Below are 7,584 nucleotides of genomic sequence, written 5' to 3' on the forward strand. Positions count from 1 at the left end.
GGGGGGGGGGGGGTAGAAACAGGCTCCAGCAGGCCCAAGTATGATTGTGGAGACGTTTAAACCCCAACCCTGGCCTGCAAGAACTGCAGCTGGGATGTGCCTGGAGGTGGAGAGGGAGGGCAGGGGAAGCAGCCCCTGCCAGGCTTTTGTGGGGGTGGGGGGGGAAAGAACTGTGACCAGACTCAAAGGCTTAAGCAGTGAGAGCAAACCCCAGCCCTAGGCCTGAGGTGAACGGGGGGAGAGAGGGAGAACTACAGAGAAGTGGGACTGGCAGGGACCTCCAGGAGGTCCTCCAATGTCTAGTCCAGCCCCTGCCCGAGACTTGACCAGACCCTCCAGTAGAAGTACTAGAATCTAAAGAACAGAGCGTATGCTTGCCAGAGGGCTCTGCATTGCTGGGGAAAAAAAGCCACCAAGGGCTTCCTGCTGCCAGTTTTCCCCCCTCGCCCCGCAGCGGAGCCCGGCGCTGCATCCCTCCAGCCATGAGCCCCGAGGCAGTGCCGCAGAGTCCCCTCCCCTTGTTCCCATGGCAGAGGAAGAGGACATAGAGAGCCCTGCCCACCACCGCAGCTGCGTGACAGCCCAACCCAGCCTGGGCATGGGGAGCCGGGAGCACAGAGTTCTCTCTCCCTGCCCCACAACAGCCAGTATTATCCCCAGTGCCCCAGTAGGGGCCTAGCATTGCACCCCTCCAGCCCTGAGCCTGCACTGTACAGAGCATCCCCCAGCCCTGCAGCAAGGAAGAAGGAGAGCCCACTATGACAGTCCAGCCCAACCGGGGCGCAGAAAGCCAGGAGCAATCTGGGGGCACAGCTCCTGTGGCCCCAGCCCGAGCTACAGCTGGCTTGGAAGGGCCCTACCCCAGCAGCCTGGCCAGCCCCTCCACACCTGTCCCACCATCCACCCACCTTGCCCACGACAGAGGCTGGGACTAGAGCTGGGGCTGCAGGGCTGAGCTGGGAGGGGTGGCTACAGGGGCTAGGCACTGACGGTGCTAGAGGAGGTTTGGGGTGGGGTTATGGCTATCCCAAAATTCACCTTAGCCCCCATAGCCACCCCTCCCAACCCTGTGGCCACGGCTCTGCTCACCCTGCTCCCACCTGCAGTGCAGTCCCCTCTCAACCCCCACACTGGGAAGAGGCTTGCACTTCCCGGCTAGATGCCAGCCAGCATGGCCCCCTAAGGCAAAGGGGGCAGGGAGGGAGTTTATTCTCCCCTCTCCCCTTGGGGGAACCCAAGGAGGGGACTGCCTGGCTGGGGTACAGCAGCCCCTATTAGGGACCCTGGCTGCAGCCCCCCCCATGGGAGAGGAATAAGCCCCCTCCCTGCCCCCTTTGCCTTAGGGTGCCATGCCAGTTGGCATCTGGCAACGCCTTCCATCCCTGCCACTGGAGTGGTGGTGGGGAGGGGGACCCTGACCCTGCTATGCCCTGGCCAGGCAGACCCAGACTGCAGTACCCTGGGGGCGAGAGGGGAGGAAGGCAGAAATAAACCCCATCCCTACCCGCTTCACCTCAGGGGGCCACACTAGCCGGTACCTGGCCACGTTCCCCATCCCTGCTCTGGCTACAGCACAGCCCAGCCCAGGGCTGCAGAGCATGCTGTGATGCTGGGGGACTGTGATTTAACTTGAACCAGGAAGGGGTCTGGGACAGAAGTCCCATAACCCAGTTTCACCTCAGTCAGTTAAGTCTGATGCTACATTCAACAAGGCTCATCTTAAACCAATTTCCACCATTTTCAAATTGGTTTACATGCACTGAACTTCTGTTCTGTTACAGGTTTAAAACCAGCTTCTGATCACTTAAACCGGTTTATATGTAACTTCTGTCCCTAGCCTTAACCAGGACAAGTCATCCAGTCAGCAGTGAGATCCAAGGAAAGGCAAAAGGCATAATTGAACAGAAAGGAGAATGAGCTAAGAAACAAAGGAAGCAAGCTAGAGAGAAAATCCAGTTGCAGATCTCTCATAAAAGAATGCTTAAGGTGCAGTATACTGCTCAGGTTACATGGTGTTCATCTACTACAAAATAGCCTCTCAGTAAAATAGACACTTCCAACAGATGCATTTCATATTTAACAGTTTCATTTGATCCTATGTGTACCAATGGATCCCCTCTATAAAATGGTATTTCTGTAAATGATGATATCCCCACTTCCAATTACAATTAAAAAAACCATAAAAAAAAAAGTATCATGAAGATATCATGTACATATAAAGCATATTATTCTTTTTTATTTCTTGCCCTGATACATATCATTGCTGTGCCCAGTTAAAACAGCTCCTGTGTTCTACACCACTGATGGGCAAAATTATTCCAACACCTACCTCAAAAAAAAAGTGTGCAAGATTTAATTAATACACATAAAGCATAAGTCAGACAGATACGATTTACCTTACCTAATTATTTTAAAGGTTACATAAACTCCCAATAGAAATAGCTTTAAAAAAAACCCACATTCAAGCTTACCATGAAGTAAAAACAACACAAAAACAAGGCTTGTCTTCTGAATTAAAAACCAATACAATTATTTGCAATGTGTTATCATCACCCATTTTATGCTACACTTTCATACAAAATACACACAAATATATGAAATTATGGTAGATATTCAGTATTTTATTACCATCAACTTATCATGCACATCCTAGAATGAAAGGATTTTTTTAAAAATATTATTTGAGAGTTTTGTGGCAGACTACGAAAGGGATTAATATAGGGACATCAACAAGCCATGATGTCGTAGTCTAAGGCAAAGTGTCAAAATGTCCACCAAAAAACATTTTATTCAGTAAATCCAACACCGAACAAAGTTGTAACCAGTCAGGACGACAAAGTTGAACTACCTGATTCTACATGCTTAACAGAAGAAAACCGTAACAAAGAAAAAGCAAAAGCATGGGGGTGGTTTACATTTTACTGCAATTAATACATCCCTGCAATCATTGTTATAAATTTTACACTTGAAATGCATGGGTGATCTCTGCATCCTGGAATAAATGTGCAAAGCAAAAATTGAATTCTGGGCATCTAGTGTTTATAATAAAATTCCACATGTTGCTGAAGTCTGGACATCAAATGTGCAACCAATGTGAAAAGTTAATTCTAGTCTCGAGTATTTTGCATAAAAGCATTCATCCACGGGCCATTAGATAAAGTTACTGTAAATAAGTTTTGCCTGTCTTATTTATGAGTGAAAACTAAATCTCTCTTGCACATGCATATACAAAAGTATATACTTTCAAAACTCAGCGCACTGAAGCATTCTGCCAAGCCTCAAGAAAAGGTAAATAAAAACAAAAAACTTCAACTATTAAGCACAATGATGTACCCATTTCATGCTTTTATGACAGGTATCTTTTATATGTTAAATAACAGCCTAGGGTAAAGGCGAATTCAAGAGAAATTTTTGCCCCTTGCTGTAAACAAAGGAAATGAAAAATTATTTTTTAAACCGCGAGATTACTCTATTGCTAAAGACTATATAATACATTCTAAATGAGAGAAAACATCAAGTCCATTTAATATACTGAAGTTTAGCATTTTTGAGCTATTTTTCTACTAGGAAAAGCTCTTATGGAGCCTGAACTTCTAAGGTAAACACAAGCCAACGTTAATAAAAAGGAAATCAATAATTTGTTAAATTTTAATAATCCTGCAAACCTACAAATAAAACCATCAGCAGCCTGAGTTGAGATGACAGTTAGCTACGTTTCTATGACAACCTGGTGGAATAGTACAAGTCCTGACTTGCAGCAAAGCTAAGATATGAACAGAGTGACATTTACCCCATACAAGAAAACTCACAGCTTTCCTTTAAAAAAAAAAAAAGAAAAAGAAAAAGAAAAAAAAAAAAATCAATTTCTCAACTAACATGGATTTTTACTAAGTGTATGGCACTTTTAATTAAAGACAAGTCCTTTAAACCTTCCTAGAGGATTCACAAACATTTGAAAATAAATTTTGTACTACTGTTACTTGAACTGCAGCTTAACATTAAACATCTCTGTTGCATGGAAAACTAACATTTTATTTTTTTAAAATGCAGAGTTCTGAAATTCTCGCCCTATCTTTCACTAAATGTTATTCAAATGAAAACTTAAAAGAGGTGCAAAGTTCAAATGTTAAAAAAAATATACTTTTACACACCGAGTTTAGGAGCTTTGCAAATCTGATTCAAATCTGGGTTGAAGAAGAGAGGGGAAATAGGGAAAGAAATAGAACAACCAATTTGTACTACAGCATAACTAATTACCAATTTGTAGACTACAGGAAGACCAATTTAAACCTCATTTTTCATTTGTTTACCTGCTGTTCCATTCTCCATTTCTTGTGCTGAAAGTGAAAACCACTCGAGATATTTTCCTAGTTACTTGTGAACGTTTCCCACATAGAAAACTGATGCAACTAACCAATCGTATCAAAGCTATAGCTGCTGTCAATACCCAATTCTTTAGGGCAAATGGAAAGATGCTTTTCTTTCCGTTCCTCAAAAAACTGCGCATGGGTAGCTGGTGACCAACTCTACTCAAAAACAAAACAAACAGAAGAGGGCTAAAGATGTGGCACAATGTCTTTAAAGTGCCAATTTAGCTAACAGCTCACTCATCTCTGTTAATACTACAGACCTAACCTACATAGCCTAACTCTCAAGAGATGTTCTTCAAGGGTCAATCCTAGCTTTGTCTACAGGACTACACAGTTAGAACCCCTTGCAAAGGGAAAAACGAAGAAGAGGTCCTTACAGAAACAGTATCAAGAAAGAACCTGTGGGCAGTTCAAGTTTTCCCATTAGTGTATATTCATTCCTCCTGCATAAGCTTTGCCCACAGGATAGTCTGTCATGGGAACTACATGCTCTACTGGTTGCAGATACCCTAATTATGTTATGGACATTGACAATGAAGTGCCATCCTTCCTGCATGGCTTGTCTTTATAAGTTTCAAAACCTATGTAGTGTGCTGTAAACAAAGCCTTAGTGGAAATAAACGTAATATATTAAAACATTGTTTGTCTTCATTTCTAATGGATTCTGACTAATCCTATGGCTCTATATTTTTAAGGTCAGAACCAGCAAAGCAGATAAGCCTGTGTGAACTTGATGAGCAAGTAATTCTGTTGAAGTGTGTTGACTCAGGTGCTCAAAAAATTCTCATGCATTGATGCACACTAATCTATTCACTCTTACCTGGGCATACCTGGAATGAAGAAGGAAGGGGAAATCTTAACTCTCACCAGCAACTCTCCTTAAACTTTCCTTTAAATACTTCCTAAATTTAAAAAGAACCTGCAGCTTTGCCAAAATGCCACATTTCAAGATATACCCAAACAGAAAGTTTCTCTCACACAGCATACCTATTTATTTTATGCTTCAGGAACATAAGTAAAGTCTGATACCGTAGTCATTCTCCTGGCAACACTTCCAGTTGCTCAGTATTGCCTTCTTTGGATTTAGAGCACAAGCATTTTCCAGGAAGGATGCTACATACTACATTGTAACACCAACTCTTCCTTGCACTTACATACAGAAAGCATGTAAGCTAGCGATTCTCAATTAGGGTATAAATCACAGCAGCCTGGGATGTCCCGAGAGCCCTGGAGGGTGCCACAGATACAGGGAGGAGACACGTGAAATAAGTACAGCCACTTCTCTTGAGCACATTAATTGCAACACAGGCTCTGCCCTATCATCTGCTTCTCCTCCTTCGTGGCCCCTTTGCAAGGAGGTAAGCACTATAATAGTTTGTTTGTTTTTTAAATGGGGTGCCAGTTAATTCACAGGAATTATGGAGGGCTTCCTCAACTCTAAAAAGCTTGAGAACCACTGACCTAAGGGAACTAGGTAGATTCGGCTGGCCAGCTCTGGACATTTCAGTAGTGAATCTAAGACAAATAACAGAAATTTGAGCTAGCAAGTTGGTTTATTTGTGCTCTAGTTCTGGCCACTTTTGTTTAGGAACCATGAAAAATTGTAAGCAAAACCAAAAAAAATAACTGACTCCAAATATTCTCTTACTTGTTCTAGGCCTATAAAGGTTCAGAGCTTCTTACAGTTATGCACAGTGCATAAAACTTATCCTTTGTGTGCTGGCTCATAGTAGCTTCACTTGTAGCAAGAATTCTTCAAAAGGCAAAAAAAGATAACAAGACTTCTGTACTTTTGCACAATATCCAGGGAGAATTACTTGCTTCTCTCTATACATGGGAGGACAAAGGTCATCAAAACACATCTAACAGAACTCAAGTTATCTAGATAAATCTATGGCTGCCTATACACATACTTGAAAAACTTTACTCTTTTCCACTTCCTTGTAGGCTAACTTTCATCCTTCTCCCCTCCAAACCACCCCACTGCTAGGACCCCACTATCTCATCTTCAGACAAGTTTTAGAAAGGGCTGAAGAGTTGGCTCTATGCTGTACTCAAGGTTCGATGCCTGTCTCAGGCACAGCCTTCTACTCCTCTTTCAACTTGAGTTATAAAGGGACCATACTCCTTCTAAAACAAGTATTTACAATTTAGAGGGTGCCCAGTGCAGCACTTGAATCTAATTAACTTTTGCAGCTAGATCCCTGACAGGCTGGGGAAAAACAAAAAAGCTACAGCCATTCTGGCTGCAAGAGATAAAATTCCTTCTTGGTTCTGGAAAGGTGATTAGCACTAAGCCCATAGCCAAGCACAGGAGAGCACTAGTCTGATCCTGTGGCTGAGGGAGCTGCTGATCCAGAGATGGGGGATGGGGACTCCATCTGCAGAACAGGATTTAAACATATGCTTTTCCTCCCCCACAAGGATGCAAGGGGTTGAAGGGACATCTTATAAGCCTCCCAGCATAAGTGATATTGTCTCTGCCCTCCTCAGCTAGGGACAGACATTACATATAAACTGGTTTAAGTGATCAGAAACTAGTTTAAACCTGTAACAGAACAGACATTGGGTGAATATAAACCAGTTTGAAAATGGCCAAAACCAGTTTGAAATAAACCTGGTTGAATGTAGCATCAGACTTAACTGATTTGTCTCAAACCAGTTTATGCAATGTCTGTCTCAGACCCCTTGCTGGTTTAAGTTAAATCAGACTCCCCCAGCATCCCAGTATGCTGTCTAGGCTGGGCAGAGCTCTGCTACAGTGAGCTGGGCTAGCTCCTCCCCTCTGCTCTCTAGCCAAAGCAGGGGCAGGTTGTGGTCAGATGCTAGCCTCCCATGGCCCCTGAGGCAAATTCCTCCCTCTGTCCCCTCTCCCCTTCCCCACCTCCACTGGAAAACCCTGGGGACTGCAGCTAAGGTTTGCCAGCCCCAGCCAGACCACCATGGCTTGCCTGCAGTCTGGCAGGGATGAAGTTAATTCTTTCCTCTGTCCCCTTTCTCCCCCAGAACCTTTGGGGGTTTGGCTGAAATCTCTGTGGCTTGCCTACAGCCATGCAGGGAGGAGATTAATTCCACCGCATACCCCAGAGCAGGGGGATAAAGAGAGGCAAGTTAGCCCCCTGTGCACAGATCCAAGCCCTGCACCTGTGAGCCCAGAGCTAAAACCTGCAGGACCAGACTGGGAGGTTGGAAGTGTTGACAAATCAGCACGCAT

General features: G+C 44.1%; 1 protein-coding gene across 4 annotated transcripts in view; it reads right to left on the reverse strand.

Annotated features, from left to right (window-relative positions):
* VPS41 (VPS41, HOPS complex subunit) overlaps positions 1 to 7,584 on the reverse strand; it is a 185,012-nt gene that overhangs the window by 146,857 nt on the left and 30,571 nt on the right. The window lies entirely within an intron of this gene.

The sequence above is a fragment of the Gavialis gangeticus genome, unplaced genomic scaffold, assembly GCF_001723915.1.
Source record: "Gavialis gangeticus isolate Ggan-Ray unplaced genomic scaffold, GavGan_comp1, whole genome shotgun sequence".
NCBI lineage: Eukaryota > Metazoa > Chordata > Crocodylia > Gavialidae > Gavialis > Gavialis gangeticus.